The 19,470-nt window shown below is 34.0% G+C and overlaps 1 pseudogene; it reads left to right on the plus strand.

Moving 5' to 3' along the window:
- The first annotated feature begins 455 nt into the window (after positions 1-455).
- Positions 456-7,602, plus strand: LOC128219442 (uncharacterized; annotated as a pseudogene).
- Positions 7,603-19,470: the final 11,868 nt, after the last annotated feature.

The following is a 19,470-nucleotide window of genomic DNA, read 5'->3' on the forward strand; positions in this document are numbered from 1 at the left end:
GATTGCATTTTACTATTCCATTTAGCACTTCATAAACAATGTTATGATAACGGTTTTCCCAAACCTTATCATTAATTTAGTTCAGGCTCTTTTTCTTGTCAAAATACATCAAAGTGATAGGCTTTACGATGTTTTTCGGCAACACTCGTAGAATAAGTGGTAAAGACGCAATTTCATGAGATAAAACTCACGTTACCATCGACATAATTTTTTTAATTGAAAATGGCACATTGCAATCGATTACAAACTACAATGACTTTGTTTATATATTAATATATGCGTACACTTTCACCAGAATGGAATAGATAAGTGGATTTGCTAAAGGAGTGTTACCATTTTTTGTTACAGATCTCTACATATAAACACACAAGATAAAACAAGAAGATATAAAAAGTATTTTATCATCATTATCTGATTTTTAAAGTTAAATCGTTTTTACTTTCAGTCATTGTCAAATGGAGGCGATATACCACGTGATATGCACAGTCCTTCTGCTGGTATATTGCTACATTTCCGAGGGTTTCCGAGTGAGACGCGCGGGCGTAGCCGGTTATGACGACCCGTACGGTCTGACGAACGCTTTTAGTGATATTGACACGCGAAGAAATTACAATTATAGAACTCTGACGAGAAAACGTGTTCTAGAGGGTGATGAACTTTACTTTAACCCAAGGAAGACGGCATTGGATATTTACAAACCGGTTCTTACATTCCAAATAGAGAAATTGCTTTCATTCCTGATTATCTTTAAGACAAATTGGTTCTATGGAATATGCTGGACTGAATGGGCGCAGTTATGGACCACAAAAAGGACTACACATAATTCTCATAGAGTTGTGCCGACAATGGAGGAACTTCGAACAATCTTTGGAGAAGCTAGTCAACCAATGAAAAAGCTAGCTCTAGTAAAACGTCAGGAACCCAAACAAAGTAAAGTCGTCAAAGAGCACCATGACTACAGTTACAATAAACAAGACAATGCTAACTTTGACAAAGACAACAGAGTTAATGCATTTAAGAAATTGCTTAGCGCGGCGGAAGAAATGCAACAAAATACTAACACCGCAGGAGAAAGCGACAGTAAGTCAAAGACAGAATTAGCTGATGACCTTGGTGAAGTATTCAAAGATACAAACACCGCTGTAGATTCAGAAGAAATAACAGAAGACATCCAGGATAGTACAGAAGCTGAAAATGACGAAGTTGTTCTTGAATCTACAGCACCGGTTAATACAATAACCGATGACAACGCTCAATATAGTAAATCAAATGGAGCCTCTGATGGTCTCTCAACTGTTCAACCAAGATACATTATTAATTTACCGGAAGACATTGCTGAATTAAAAGAAAAGGCATCAAAACTAGAAATCCTTCAAATGCTTGAGTTGAATTAGACTAGAACCACTATTTGGCTAGCGCGCTCAAATTTGCCACGCTTGATCAAATACAGGACAGTGATGTTTTTGTTGACAAGGAATACGATGACATTTCCAAGGCAACAGCTTCGGAAACACAGATTCAAAATCTGACCGATGGTAAGTTTCAATTTTCATGTATGACCTTTTCTCATGTAAACTGATCCGACACATAATAATTCCTTCTATTTTTTGTAAGAATGTTTTACCAGACCGAAAGAGATATCTTCTAATCAGGTTCAGACAAAGTCCGACAAAGATAAGAACTACTGATCAATCCTTCTTTTTCATTTTTTATTCAATTATAAATTATATTCAGTTTGCGGTGCTGATCTGTTCGTTACGTTGTGCATTCTTCGATATGAAACGTAGTATTATATTCATGTACAACATTACCATTGTTTTGAATATTATATAAAATAAAGTTATTTACATTATCGCGTGAGTTTAAATGAAACAAAATACAAATAAATAATATATAAAGTGTGCTTGATAGATCTCGTCGGACACATTTATCATTTTATCTAAAGCAATCAAAGGCTCAATAATCAAAAACGATATTTGATTAGGTAGCAAATACCAAACCAGAAAAGTGGAGTTCTAGTGGTACGCCGGCTTCCCCTACAATTCAATACCACATTCAAACGACTTTTATGTAAACAATCAAAAGCTCAATAAACAACATCGATATTAATTTAGTTGGCAAATACCAAGCCTGAAAAGTGATGTCCTCATTCGTACGCCGGTTTCCCCTTACAATTCCAGACCACCTTTTATTAGTTAGTAAGTTTAGCAAATACCAAGCCAGATTAGTCGTTTTCTCCTAGTACACCGGTTTCCCCAACGATTCAAGACCACATTCAGACCACATGACGTGCAGAATATACACATAGTTGATAAAGATGTCTCGGAGCGTTTCTTATCAAAAGCTCCGTAAAACATTTTTCTATTGACAAGTTTTTACATATCCATTTATTTCTTTGACTGTCACTGTTTTGGGGTTTTGTTTGAATAACATGACAATGCTTGGAGACATTGACTTTATTGCTTTATTATGTTACGTGCACCTTTTGATTGACTTTATTTTTTAATATTGCAGGCAACTTTCCTCTCGTTTTGAACCAATTTATAGTTCTCAAGGGTAAATGCAATTATTGTTTTCTGTAAGTCATATCAGGGACTTAAAAATGTATTGAACCACCACCCTTCACCCCGAACCCCAAAACACAACAACAAACAAACATAAAAACGAAAAAACAACAAAAAAAAAAACAACAACAACACAATTATAGTTTATTTCAACACTAAGTTTAATTGAATATTTTCTTGACTTGCCCTTTTTATGGTACGCTGATCAGGTAATTCAAACATATCACGTGTACTACCAAACACCCATAGCTCTTTTGCTCGATAAACCTGCTCTGCATATAACTATATGGATAAAAAAAATAGGACTTTACTTTTTACAGACGACGTCAGCGACGGATTGGACTCCACCCATTTTGAACAGCCCATTGCATACCATACCCCAATAAAATGCAAAAAGTCGAATTTTAATCCTTAAATGATTCTTAAAACCAGTAGCATTATTGAAGATTTTCGCCTTCATAGTTTTTTACATATTTTGTCTCCAGCAGACGTTTGTCTTAGACTTAGACTGTCTTAGAACTGTCAAAGAACTTTGCCTTTGCAGACGCTGAAGGAATTCCGATTGATGACGACCCTAGAAATCTGTGTGGGAGGTACCAGCTGTGCTATACATGTGTAAGTGTGCCATTTTGTTGATTGTACCATTAATGTGTGCCTTCGCCGACTGTCACCGATGGCTAAACCAGACACAAACGAGACGCGACATCCTCAGTTGAAAGGAAACCAATAAAAAATTTACCTTTATGTATGCTCTGTATGGGGCATGGGTCGGATTCTTTAGTTGATAGTTTCAAGTGATACGCAAAATTATTCGCGTATTGATGGTGCCGTTTCTATGATGTGTACGGTCGATGATGAATTTTGGCGGAGAGAAAGCCATGCTCATACATTACTTCAAAACCTTAACATTCTAGGTTTATTTGCTAACAGAAACTTGTATACTAGTAGTTACCTTGATGACGTTACTCTTATATGAACACTGAACAATGTATCTTATTATGATTTTTCACAAAACCTTCCTTTCTTAAAATCCAAATCAACATCAATTCCAATCATTTAATGTAATATGTTATTCCTTAGTATTACTAACAGTCTAGAAGCAACTAATATGCTTATAAACGCGATCTTTGGTATCAAAACAGCTTACATAACGCTCCAATGACCGCTTTTTATTTATACTAAAACTCTGATAAACGTCATTAAACTTAAGTTAAAACCCTCTATGTTTTGGATGAATGCATTAACAGTATATGCAATTGTGACAGGTTTTCGTAGATACTAGAAAGAAACAATAACTTAAAGTCTTTCGATTTCAAGTTAAACCCGATTCACGTTTCAAAAATAACCCTTACAAAAAGGTGTTATTATCAAGAGAATAACATATCATAAAATATATTTTATTGTAATATAAGGCTTCCAGCCAAAAGTTTAAATAACTTAGCATAGTTACGGTGAACAGAAAAGTTGAAAAAAAAAGTTTATTAAGGTCATTTGTCATAATTGTTTATTTTTCTTCGTTATAGTTCTGTGAATGTCTTCAAAGAATGTAGTGTTCTTATATTTACATGTAAATATAGTTTCAGTCCGAAAAAGACAACTTAGACAGAGAATGTGTTGTAAAAATAAACTAGGCAATTTGATATGAACTGCCACCAATTATAAAGTATTCATTGAATTAATAAGTTTCAGGAAAACTTATTGTTCAAATTAATGTTTCTATTTAAAAAAGCAGATTAGAAAAGACTGGTCAGTAGCTTTGATCACATGAGCGTTGATTATTAAAAATACACAGACACATTAAATAGATATACACAGATATATAGATTAATTGCAAATACACAGGTTCGGATGTTAAATAGGCATACACAGATACGTATATTACATACGCATTCACGAACACGTATTTCAGATGCATATACACAGAAACTTATGTTAGACACACAAACACAAACTTTTATATAATATAAATTTACAGAGATGCGGATGTTTGATAAAAATTCACAAATATGTATTTATGATACATATACACAGATACGTATATTAGATACACAAGCACAAACACAGATATGTATATAATATAAATATACACAAAGACGTTTGTTAGGTGCCTATTCACAGATTGGTAAGCATCATTAATTAATTATATTCACGTAATATCAGTGCTTAGTCTAGATCTGGCATGCTAATCAGATTTTGTTTTGCCGGACTTAATCCGCGATGTGAATGTAAAGCCCTTCGATATACCATAGTGTCGGTATATCAGCTGATCGGAAGCTGCTTTATCTGGAACAAGAGCGGTCACAGACAGCTATATCCTCCGCCTCATGGGGCATTTTTTGTAACGAAAGCCAATCAATGGTAAGTGTAGTTTCTCAGGAATACAAGAAATGCGTAAAATTAAGAAAGGGCAATAACTCTTTCAAATAAGGTCAAATTGCAAAAGCCTGACAATATGCGCTGCATCACTTTATTGTCATAAACGAAAGTGGAGTTGCGAAGAAACCAATTTTAAATGTAAAATAAACAAAGGGCAATAACTCTTTCAAAAATGGTCAAATCGGGAAAGCCCGACAATATGCGCTGCTTCACTTTACGATAATCAATCTGTGAAAGTTTGGAAGAAATCGCATGAAAAACGTAAGAGGAGTTGCGAAGAAACCAATTTTTAATGTAAAATAAGCAAAGGGCAATAACTCTTTCAAAAAAGGTCGAATCGGAAAAGCCCGACAATAAGCGCTGCTTCACTTTATGAACATCAATCTGTGAGAGTTTGGTAGAAATCGCATGAGAAAGGTAAGAGGAGATGCAAAGAAATGAATGTGGGCCGGACGGACGCACGCACGCACGCATACACACACACACACACATACATCCCTCCCACACACACGCACATACACACACGGAATCGCGCCTACCATAACTATATCCCCTCGCCTTTTCAAGGCGGGGGATAATAAGCAGAGTGGTCGTTATTTTCTGCTTGAAATGGCGCAACTGCTTTTAGCAAAATGCAAAATCGTTAAGGAGAAATCAGACGTTAAATTTCGAACACAGTGTTCATGTGTAATTTGTTAATAACACAACATGACAATGTCTGTGTTAATCTTAGTCCGCCGTAGCGCTAAATGTGTTCAATTATTATCTTCCTTACAACATATAAATGCAATAGCAGCAAATTACTAATTCGAGTTGAAAAAAACACAGAAAAGCAACAACAAGGTTTAATACATGAAATGAAGTATTTACTTGTCATATGACTGTGCGGAGGGACTTTGCTCTTGCAAATGAGGTTCAAGACCTGAAAGTATTTCGTTTAATCAAATGATACATAAAATACTTCACTGATCGAAATACCAAACGTTAAAAATAAATGGATTATTTATCTAACGTTTACTCCTCAATGTGACGTCAAAGGCAATCGTTATGTCAAACATTTTGTAAAAGAGGATATTTTCGGGATATTGCTCATGACAGCACGTCGAGAATTCCTTTCACTGGAAAAAAACAAATTAAGATCGGTTAACGGGCTGCCTCATTCAGCGTTCGTCGTCTTTAAAATGCATGAAAAATCAGACATTAAATGCCAAACGGAATATTTTATGTATGGCTTGTTTACCAGACACCTACATGTTGACATTTCCCTAGGAAGAGAAGTACGTTCTATTACAGTTACGAAAGAGATTGAAAATGGCACGGACAATTAGTTTGGAAGCGCGAGTTTAATGTGGAGTCTTGGTTTTAGGAAGAACAGTCTCGGATGTCATGAGCTACGCAAAGAACACTACACACATATTACAAGATCAACTTAACTTTTCGGAATTCTACTATTAGAATCTGGTTTAAGACCATAAACCTAATATGGATACCAGTCAAACGAGTGTTCTTCATGAACTGTCAATTAATTGATACATTTACGCACGTGTCCTGTTGACAACTTAGTTAATTCTTTGATATGGTCTCGTTAACCAATGCGTTCATTTGCCAATAATTATCTATTTAATTATTATGCAGTTAAGAATTAACCAATCAAATAATTTAAATCTGCAAACCATCCAAAAGATAACATTTGGACAACTTACTTAAATTTTATAGAATTAACTATTGGGCCGATTTAAGGATGTTTGTCATGGCCACATCAGTCATCCATTTTACGTCAAAGGTTAATGTTACGCCAAGCGTTATCTCACATGGCATGTACTCAATAACTCACTAGATGATACGATAGCATTTTACCTGCTACATGAGATGGTTCTAAGTGCATATTTGACCAGACATTGAAATCTCATGTCAAACGGAAATGTGTATGTTGTGTGTTTACCAGATAACTAAACCCCTGTCATTGTATGATTCTAGTAGGTCATGCCTGAACATCGATCATTTAAACAAGTTAAACATTTGTTATCCAGTATGTTTCACTTGTCAGATTTCTTAATACACATGGACAGTTCACTAGCAGTGCTAAATTGTATAAGTCCTTCGAAATTGTTTTGTTTACCTGGAAGCCATTGTTTATACACAACTGTGGCACTAGATTTTGTGACAGAAGATAATGTTTGATCATCTAGTTAAAGGATGACGTTGTCAGTGTGAGATATGTTGCAGTAATTCACTTCTCCGATGCGCCTTAGATATTCACAAGGTCGAACTCTTGGTCTTGCTACAAGTATGCCTTACTCCACTACCAAATCATATATCATATATGGTTCCTGTTTCAAGTAAAACAACAGGAACTTTAGTTGCCAAGACAGGATTGGGGCCATTGCTATAATAGTAATAGTGTTTTATAGCATATATATTTTACAGCGTTAGGAAACTACAGTGCAATAAACCCTACATCCTTTTTTATATTCTATAAGTTCAGGGATCAGTATTCGAGATACCTCGACAGGGTTGTGACCATGGCTACAAGGTGACGGTGACGGAGGCGTGTGAAGGCGACAGCGCATGTCTAAGGGATGGAGCGTACTTCTTGCGCCTCATGGAGAAATTCCACCACTTCCTTCCGACCAGCCCTGGGACTGCAAGATGCCGTGTGTGAAAAACTTCATACTAGGTGTTAACTCACTGTGATTTTAAAATGAAATATAAAGATATCATTTATTTACAATCTATAAATCGTATAACGTAGGGAATGTTGAAAGAAAGAAGTTGCCATGTGTTAAAGCGCAGTACTGTGTCCGTAAGGTCGTCGGAATTGACAGAGGATCAACTGCATCTCAAAACAACTATTTGTCTGAACATGTATGCTTATTAAGCACATAATTATCGTTTCCAAGTAATAAAATTTCAATTTCAACATTGAATTTTCACATTTCATTGATTTTGAATTTCTCATTCAAGAATTGCTGTCATTTTTAAAGTTATAAAGCTTAAGTTATGCGTTCAACAAATGATGTTCTAAATTCATTTAGTTCGGAATTGTATGCGAAAATAGGCTGTTATTCCAGTAATCAATAAATTAAATAGGAACTGTTATATACACGGTGTGTTTGTTTACTTCAAAGCCACCTTTATTAAAACAGAGTATCAAATTAACGACTGCAAGACAAAAATAATCTGATTGGTTTGAACAGTTGCATTCTCCATTTTTGTTCCAATACCATGCTTTATACTTTGTGATATGGATGATATTTGTGTTGTTCAGACTACTCACAGACAGTTTTCTATACATAAATATGAAGGAAATCGTGCGCTTGTAGTACTAATATAAACGCCATTGATGCAAATATTCCTTATAATATTGTATCTTAAAAGTTATATAGTAATGTATGATAATAAACGCCAACAAATTTTCCAATAGCATCTATAATTGGTAATATAAGTGTTCCAAATATAGTTCTTATAAATAAAACAAGTACTTATTTTTTAAGAGTGTAAGCAGTGTCATTCCTAAGTTTGGATGTATGCTGTAATGGAGTAAGACACACGAACATCTTAATATATTCCCTTCACAGACTTTCCGACATTTTGCCAGAATGTAGTCCTGCAATTTCTCATTTGTCACAATATAACGCTCATTAAAGTTATGAACACATTCTATGGCGGCCGTTGATGTTATTTTGTCGAAAACGTAATGGAAGGAGTCCATTTGTCCTGTTTTGGGGTTAATACAGAGAAAATACAAGGACTGTGTTCTTGTGTTCTAGTGGCCTGATGTAGTTGAAGGTTTGTTGTTATTTTCTGAGTCAGTAAATAATCTTATTCCAAGCTCCTTTACCATTATTTTGCACTTGGCAGTTTGAAATAATTTTGTAATTATATTGATGAAACTACACATATTAACATTTTCATACAAATGTTTCATATGTATCGTGGATGTTTTGTGATGTTGCTCGTCTTCCCTAACGAAGGAACATTCGTACAATGTATACCGAGCGAATTCCACCGATTGTTGAACTTGTAGTATGCATTGAGACAATGCTTTACAAAAAGAAGCAAAACATTGCTTCAATTTACAGTTCTATTTTAGTTTGCACGATTTATGTTCAAATATTTAAAAGATTTCACATTATATAAAATGTGTTAATGAAGCCAATGAATGTTTGTATTAAAACTTGAGTAATATAAGTTTACATGCATCTAAAAGTCGTCCAGTTGAAACATGTATAAGATAAAGCTGAAAATATATAACTAATATTTTGTTCAATTATTTTATTGTTGTCAATTTTGAATTCTATACGTCCTGCTCTATATATAATGTCTTAGATATTTAAGAGGTGGCATAAAATATATTTCATAATTTATATTATATATATGCATGCTTTTATCAAAATATAAGTTTTACTAGTGAATTTAGTACAAAAAAAAAACAATTTATTTTACATCTCCGAAAAAATCAAGGTTCCTGTTTTGTAATACTGGCAAATAAAACATTTCATTGATTTTTTTTTATCTAATTTCCTTATCCGCCAAAGCAAACAGAAGATATATATACTCGCTATAAAATTGGCTAATAATATACAAAAACACTAAAAAACATTCGTTCACTATCCCTTATCGTCACCGCCACCAGCTATTTGACATACACAATTAAAAAGGAAGAAGGAACAAACAAATACTTTCATCCATAGTGCTGTATCTTTCACAGACAAACGTTTGAGCTGCATAAAATAACCATCTGCCGATCTGGTGTCAACGTACTTTTATTGAGGAAATAACTATGGAGTTTGTTTTCCGTATTAAAAACAAAGCAAGATAATACAGGAAGAGGACACGGCAATAAGAGATTATGTTAACGTGCTGTAGAAAACTTAAATATCATGATTTGCCGAAAATATTCGAACAATGTTAATCGGATACTTTGAGTTAAAACTAACAACCATAACTTTAATGGTAAGTTATCATCATATAACTGGTTTTTATGTACCAGAATGATGTGAATTTTGTATGCACTCATTTGTGTGAAGGAGGGTAGATGCAACCAAAGACCTGCATTTTGTCAACTCTTTACGTATTAAAGTATATCATATATATCGTATATATGAATAAACGCCATGTTCATACTTTGAACGACGTCTTGTCAACTGGTACTTTAAATGTTTCTGACAATAGAATAGATTATAATGGTGTCTCAGAAGCAGCAGAAACGGAACCAACGCTGTTTAAAAACCAGAAGGTATATTGTCTCTTGTCATTTGGAAGTTGTTTATTTACACTCTTTCAATTTTATGCAGACATATATCATACATTTTATCAACTTGTTCTCAAGTGATTTTTAGTTTAACATATCCGTTCTTAGATGGGTTGGGACGGCGTTAGAGTGACCTTGAATAAAGTGACAATGCGTAGGTAAGTGTTCCTGTTATTCGGGTAAATGTGTTTAAAGTAAATACTACCACTGTTAACGAGCTCCTATATATCGCAGTTTTCATGAGCATATAGGTAAAGTATGTCTATCACTATAAAAATATACTTTTAGAGGAGATATCAACTTCTGTGGCTTGTTTATCACCAGACACCAAATGACCCATTAAACCTGGTAAAGGTTACTACAGTTCTGTATTTACCAGACAGTGAATATCTACACTTTGACGTTCATTACACATAATAATTTTCGCGTGTCATCGAGCAGTTTTAAATTGTTCTCGAGGGATTCAAATATTCGAGGTCACACAAGATGTGATATTACCTTCATTTAATGCGCATGTAAGGTGTCAGACAGAACGTGATGTCTGTTGCAGCGCAGAGACGTCTGATATAGACGGGAAAATCCATAACAGTCCACTTTGACACACACATTCTGCTGATATGGTCCGCTTCGCTACACTATAGATATTGCATGAACATTCTCACGTCAGCACAATAATCCCTGTGGCATCATTGATGAGACGGCTTAGGTGAAACCATAAGGCTGATGCGTATAACACTGCTCGGTTAGAGCGCAGCTAGAAAACGACGTCATAAAATTGCATATTTTGACGTCATGCACAAAGTCGTTGTCGCTGACATTACGTCTGGGTTATGCCTTTCCACAACAATGGTTAAAATTAAATTTGTTATTGGTCCCAGTTCGTACAAATATGGAATAATTGAATAGAATCAACCATCGCCGAACTCGTCATGAAATGAACGGGAGTGCACGGAGAGCCTACGGAAACTGATTTCTTCTCCGTAATCACAGTATTATATTTTCGTGCATACAGGTCAGGATGTGAGTAATATATATATTTACCATGATTCAATTGCATATTTTGAATGTTTTTTTAGTAATGGCTAAGGTAAAAGGAGTGGCGCAACAACGTAGACGACATCGATCACAAGGCTAAGACAACCTCTCGTTTATTTTCTTTGAAAAACAGACGAGCTGAAAACTAGATAAGCCTAACTTAAATATAAAGGTCAAACATACTGCAATTGAGCTAACAAGGACCATAACATCGTGGGACAATGATCGGCGTATGTTTTCCTTGCTAATGTTTTCAATTGGTTAACATGATATTTGAAAAATTCTATCAACCCATCAATAAATGCAAATTGTCAGTCTTCTAAAGAAATATGTAAAGTTGTCATTGCTAATAAGTTGACCCGACATTTAATACTCTTAACCTTTTGTTGACCGCAGATGATAATGTACATGGGTCAGGTTGCAAACCTGGCGATTCTATATTGCCTTTGTCGAGGTAATTATTCAAAACATGATACCATTCATGCTTCAGGGTGTTATTTATGTGGCACTTACCATTGCTGTCAATGAACAGTCTCAGTCAGACCTAGACCTATTTTCATACGTTAAATATAGTTCAATGTGCTTACAAAGGACCCCCTTTAAAAATGCATGGCCTAGATATTACGAATCGAAATCATAGATAAGCAAATTCTGATATTATGAAGGTTTAATTGTTACTGAGCTCAGCAAGTTTTTATGACGTTGGAAAATGGAACGTTTGATAAAATCTCTTCTGCCACGAAATGAATTCTCATGTGTAGTAAATTATACTGCGAACAAGCTCATTTGACTGTCTCAAAGCAATTATGAAAACATGTAGAGCTAGAAGCCTTTGCCATTGTTATGTCTATTAACAAGCTTTCTTATTTAATACATATGTATTGTTAGACTGCCATGCAGGTTATGGTTACTGATTGTTATTTAAGTACATTCAATTCAGCTAATAGCATTTCTTATATATTGGAAAAGCAGTTCAAAGGTAACACATGATTGGAAATTTAATTACCTTTTCCTATTCCATTATGCACCTCATAAATAATGTAATGCTATGATAACATTTGACTATTTTGGTATAGGCCCTGTTTCCTGAGTGAAAACCTATAAGATAGCATTTGAGCAGCAGTCATAGTTAAAAATTTGTGTAGACGCGATATGTTGAACAACTTACAGATGGAATACATGTTACGTTCGACATAAACGTGTTTTTTTATATATTTGAAAATGGCATAATGCATAATATTACAAACCATAATGAATTAAAACAATATACAATAATATAAGTACACTTTTAGGAGAACGAAACAAATCAGACTGGAAGAAGCAAGAGTATTTGCAATGAGTTTTGCCACCATCTGTTACAGCCTTTGAAATATAACCACACACATATATTGTTTTAAACATCAAAAGCTTCATTATCATTATCTTATTTCTTACATAATGTATGTATTGCAAGCTTAGTATCTTTATTAGTCATATGAGATTGCCAAATGTAAGCGATAACTTCTTGGTATGCTCAGTCCTTTTGCTGGTATTGTCCAACGTTTTTGAAGGTTTCCAGTTGAGACACGCGTCCGTGACATATATTTCGATCCGTACGGTCTGACGAACGATTTTAATGACTATGATACGCGAGTTGGTTATGATTAAAAAACTCTCTTTAATCCCAACAAATATAGAAATGAATATTTACAAGCCAGTTTATACGTTTTATGTAAAGAACAACTGTGCCTGTCCTTGTAGTTTCGATAATATTGAATAATCATAGCTACTTAGATTGCCCCTATATTTTCATGGATATTGTTTAAATAAAACAACTATGCTTGTCCTTGTAGTTTCGATATTATTGAATAATCATAGCTACTTAGCTTATCCCTATATTTTCATGGATATTGTTTAAATAAAACAACTTTACTTGTCCTTGTAGTTTCGATAATATTGAATAATCATAGCTACTTAGCGTGTCCCTATATTTTCATGGATATTGTTTAAATAAAAGAACTATGCTTGTCCTTGTAGTGTCGATAATATTGAATAATCATAGCTACTTAGCGTGTCCCTATATTTTCATGGATATTGTTTAAATAGAACAACTTGGCTTGCTTCTGTAGTTATCATGGCTTTATTCAGAATTTATAAAACGCCATCGATTCGCTTTAATAAACATGCATATGAACATTTGGTCTATTTCTTTTTAAAGATACAATGAACATTTTTCGTAAACATAAACACATAAAAACATGAGCACCAACTATTTATTCATTACTTAAGAAGAAATGTCATCTGCAGTACCCGAACACATCCGATCTTTTTCTATTTCAGAACATTAAGGTCACAGGAATTTTAATTCATTTCATAAACTGTTTATTTATACTGCATTGAAATACGTTTTTGTCGATTTGACACTAACGCGGTCTCTCCGATTTTGACCTTGCAGATAAATAATTTATTTTATGTTTTTACGGCCTAGATATAAAAAAACAACCTTCCCGAGGGCACGTACGTAAGCCGGTTACGAGCTTGCTGTCACAATACATTGATGATTAGATAGGTTTGAACATTTCAACATAAAAGCATATTCAAATTGTCTTAAGACTTTTTTAGTTAAAATGCTAAACGAATTTCAGAAAATTTACGATGGGTGGCAGTTGGACAACCCCTTTTTGACACCAACACATGTTTCAAATATCATGTTTTACTCTTTCAAACTTTCTTTCACAACACTAAATAAAAAAGAACATTGAAACGAATTAATTTGTGTCGCTTCCTCAACCGCTTTGATATACTGGAAAGCCCTGAATAAATGTTTGAGTTAGCGCCTTGGAACAAAGGGGTTTATCCTTTTTTACCCCATATATATACTTTCAAGATCCAGACCAAAATAGTCAAAATATTGAAACTTAGAATGTATATGAGTTAACACAATGTTTGTACATTTATAAGGTAACAATTAAAACACACTTTTGAATGACTGAGATTACCAAAGTATAAGTTATCAATACAAATAACAAAATGACGCCTTTCGGACACACTTACACAAAAATGTATCATATGAATAGATGTAAGTAAAATCTTGTTGTGTGCAATGATGAAGGTAAATAAATATCTAGTTTAATAAAGGATCGTAACTTTTAACGCCGACCACTTAAAACGTTGTTTATGAATGAATGCACCGCATGACTTGGCAACGTTTTGCTTTGGTTTATATCGGCCATTTTGATTTCTGAGCTAAAGCGAGCAATTTTAAGACAATTTTTGACAAATTAACAGTGCTGTGTGAAAATTCGATGTATTGTGTTCTTGTTCAGAATGCAATAGTTTGGAATAGAAGGCGCTTACTGGAGAAAATTTTATGTTATTTTAATGCTTTACATCGTGTAATGTATTTGTCTTCAGTTGATAGAGGTACCTTTACGAACGTATTTTCGCTTTGCGAAACCGAGTCAGGATTTTTTTAAAGAAACCCGTGTGCCTTAGAACAGAACTTTACGACTAATGAGTTCACAGACACCACAAAGGATTGCGAATGGTATTGTGGTTAGTTGTGCTAATCCTGGTATAATTAATCAAAGTTACAGGTAATCACAAATATGCTCCATTTTATGGACAGTAAATAACATTGTTTTTGCGATTATCCATTATCTTGGGTAATTAAGTGCATGGTCAAAAGAACAAAAAAACTATTTTCATTTGCAGTTCAAACAAATATTTAGTGATGATTTGGTTTCATCCTTTAGTTGCATATATACTGAATGACATTCATTCGGCCTTAATTTCAGAGTGACAGAAATCTTGCCAAATGGTGTGCAATGAACGATTTATGTTTGATAAAATGGAATAAGTGGATACTGTGAATACACTTGATGAAAAAAAAAATTATCTCTTGGCCTTCAGATTCTTTACACAGCACCACGTGACTAAACGAAGCATACTATTTTACACATTCTAGCGGTTTTTGAAATTCGTTAGGTTTGAGTTCAATCAGAAATCTAGTATGATATTGTTGACACACACACAACGAGACATATGTTCTTTGAAAATCAAAATTCAACCTGCTTGTACAACTGATAAAATCAGAAGTTTATGTTGTCCTATATGTCAAAGCAACGTTATTTTACTCTCGACTGTTTATGTCATTGTTAGTGTGGATCCATTATTAACATTTCTGAGACACTCTCTTCATTTCTTAAGTTGGAAATGGTAATGGAAATAATGTATTATTCATCTGTCTTGTCATTCTGCAATTTTGTCTTCATTAATGTAATGGACTTTCTTCCCTTGTCACAAAAGAATCACATTTAGGAAACGATATAATATCTGCCAGAGAATAACAACAAAGAACAACACAGAATGGTACATGCATTTCTGTATTGATAAAACAATAAAACTTACTGGGATAAGCTAAGTAGCCAATCATTTAACACCAATCCTACTAATGGTCACAAGGTGGAATGTGTAACAGGTACTGCGGGAAGACTATACATCGCCATAATACAGCAATACAACACAGATAGATACCATCAGTATGCATTAAAAATATTTATTAATATCTTTTGAGGTTATACCGATTTGAAATGGTCAGCGAAATAGCGAGTGCACTAAGATTTCATGGATACGCAGCTTCTTACTGGTCACGCCATGTATTATATGTACTTGACTAAACATAGGATATAACATAGAAACGATTCACATTCGAATGGGACACTATATCCCTGGTCCAGTAGACTCATTCAATAAGAGGCTCAGAAAGAGCCATTTATTATTGCTGCAAATGGTTTCTATACATTAACCATATAATTTAGTCCCTACATATTCCCGCGTGCATTAAACTAAACAAAAGACAGCCATGTTCTTACTTGTGTTGTTATTGGCACCCCTGCAGACTATATGTTTCGGAATGTTTATATCTTTAAATTAATAACTAGATACAATCTTTTTTGTGGATATAAAATGTTTCTGTGGACATTGAACACTTTGTATTTTCTTATTGAGGAATTCGGTCTGGTTCATTGAACATAAAATACAATTGAAACTACAGATGCAAGATCAATATTATAATGCTTAATGAAAATTCTATTTAAAGGCACTAGGAACATAAGGCATATAGCTACAGAACAACAGACAGTTCACAACTATACAATTACATCATTGGTAAATGTTGGGGTGACTGCCTTTACACGGTCAATATCAACCAAATGAAAATTCGGGTGGGGAATATACATTATTAAGCCAGTTATTTTGAATACATTGTACATATGTACCAGTGATAACATTAAACAATATATATACACACAGTATACCCAAACTAGTTTATGATGAGTTAGGCATTTTCTTTCAGTTTTATTAAGGCCTTTTGTATTAGAGAACGAATCTTTGAAAACTAATTCGAACAAATGACATACAAAAGGTGCATCTTAAAACGGCTTCCATCGTTCAAAAAAAACATCACCGACGTAAACGTATTTAAAACTTACAACTTCAAAGGCATTATAGCATGCAATCTTTACGAAAAACAAAGTAAACTACCTCAACAATAGGAATTCCTAATAATCAGTTGTTGAATATTTAATTCTTTATATTTTATAAAACGTACATGATAAGATAAATCCATTGTATTTCCCTTAGCAGAAACTGTAATTTATAGTTTTCACTTTGCTTTCTTTCTTAAGTTATACTTATACACTTAAAGCGAATTAATTGTAATGCTTTTATTGGATTTACAGGATTTAATTTAGATTAACATATTGACTAATGCGTGTATTGAGGGTATAACGTTGCCATTAAAGATACTCTACTCTTTGACAGAAGTATTCTTTAAAAAGTATATAGGAAAGTTTTATAAGAGCCATAATTGAGCAACATGCTATCGATGTTATTTATGGGTAGCAATAAACAATATTTATTTGTTAATGTCTGTAATGAAATTGTAAAAAGCGGTTTTCATTTGTTGATATTTGCGACGAGCTAGGTGTTAGTATGTGAATCTTTTATTACATGATGCAACAGTGTTCTATATCCACTTAAGTATATATATTTAGTTTAAGATCTGACAATAATTTGACAGCTTGGGTTGATGTATACATATACATCTTTGAACACAATGTACTTTTTTTTCTAGTATATAATAACTTTTAGACACGATTCTATAGGTTCTAAATGGTCAGCGCTTTGCCACCAGCGTGGATAGCGACACACACACACACGTTGAATAAACCACACTTCCTGTATCTAAGTTGTCTTTCAAGAACAGAATCCCCGGAAATAATCACTTCCAATATGTAGTTTGAGTTGCACATTGGCAAATAACCACTACTCCATAAGCTTTATTTCGGATGCCTTGTGAATCCATATTAGTTTGGTATCATTCGATAGGGTTTCACTGTGCTGTTTGTGGAGTTTTGTGCTGTTCTTCCATGTTTCTTGTTTGTGATTTTTTTTTGGTGTTTTATGTCTTTGGCGTTTACCCAGTGCCATACAAGCGGGTTCATGTTTAAACTTTTTGCTACTGAGCTTGTTTCTGTAGTTTTTTACATAAGTATTCATGTTAAGGTAGTTTAATACAAATATTATACCGGACAATACATCAAACAATGATGTTAAACCTTGACAGGTCGCCCTTAACACACATGCAACATAACATAATCGTAACATTATTGAAAATAATAGAAAGTGATACTTTGTTTCAGTGCAAGATAATGCTGTATTTAATCGAGTGAGCACGAAAAGCTATGCACCAAGTGCCAAATTGTTTTGAAGGTAACATCATTTTGGATAGACGTCGTTGAAATTTTGCCCTAGCCCTTTGCCTGCTGATATTTGATATGGTTAGGAGAGTGGGCTAAAACAATTAATAAAAAAACTCTGTATGGTACAGTTTTTTTTAAATGTAACGGTTATCATGTCAAAAGCCTCAAAAGCAATTAAGGTTTCAAATTATTTTAATTGAAATATGAGACATTGTATTAGGACATTCAATTAGCCTACTAATATATTCATGACAGGAGGTAAAGGCAACCACCATTAGGGTGCAAAAATGTTTTAGTGCATTTTAGATATTAACGAGATTATTTATATGCTTAATTTAAATTGATTAACCATTATATTATTTTAGCATGTATCACATGTTTAAATAAAAACACAATGTTGCTACTATTATGATTCTGTAATCAACCGCAGTTTTATAATTGGAAGGGAAGGTCGGATTTCAGTTCCTCAGCTGAGTAATAATAGATAGATGAATGCGTTTCGTGCCTGCAGGAAACAGAACCTTTTACCAGATCGCGTTTTTTCCGTGAGAAAAGTCCATGCACACCATTAACATCAAGCAAGGCAAAGTGGAATGATTGGATGTGCAGGTTTAATTATAATAATCAGTTGTATGTTTATTTTACGGGACAAATGGCCGAGTCATGGGCATTGATAAGACTCATTACCATGCGAGGAATTTTATACCAATACAAAGTTTGCATGCACAGTTTAATGAACATAGTACATCTCTACATATCATGATAAATTAACAATCATAAATAAATATGCCAAACCTATTCTTTATACACGTACCGCTGAACATTAAATTCCCTAGATCTTGAATTGTTGCGTTCTATTGATTAACTCAGAGGCGGATCCATGAATATACCTTGAGAGAGCAAAACCGTTTTTAATTCGCTCCTCCCCCAAACTCGATATTAAATGGTATAAATTGATTGCATGGTGCGTTCGGCGGTGTTCTACCACGAAAATTGACATAAAAAAAAACAAAAACTTAAACGGTTTACATTTATTTGTTTATATATTGACTATTTTCTTTTTTGCGGGGGTGGTGGGGGGGGGCGTCCCCCTCCATTAATCTGATGGTTTCGGTGTTTCCATGTATACCATGTACTGTGTGTTTTGTTCATTGGATCTCACTTTACAGTGAACATTGTTGTCAGCAGTAAATTAGTCTTTGAACAAACCAACGTTTTTCTTTGACTTCCCCAACTGAATCATTACAATATGATGTGTCTGTTATATGTATGAACGTATTATACTTCAAACTAGAAACACACTTATGTAGTAGAATAAGTTGTATCTGGCGTTGTCAATGTTAACCAACTTATCCTTATATCACAATGACAATTTCCAGGTTTTTCATAAGCAAACTCAAGAGTGGAATTAGTTTATGTATAACAGTTTGTCGAAGTTTGCTTCCGTTTTTTAAGCAGAGGTCACTGTATAGCGGTCCTTTGTTGAACAGTTATTTTT

The sequence above is a fragment of the Mya arenaria genome, chromosome 15 (assembly GCF_026914265.1).
Source record: "Mya arenaria isolate MELC-2E11 chromosome 15, ASM2691426v1".
Lineage (NCBI taxonomy): Eukaryota > Metazoa > Mollusca > Bivalvia > Myida > Myidae > Mya > Mya arenaria.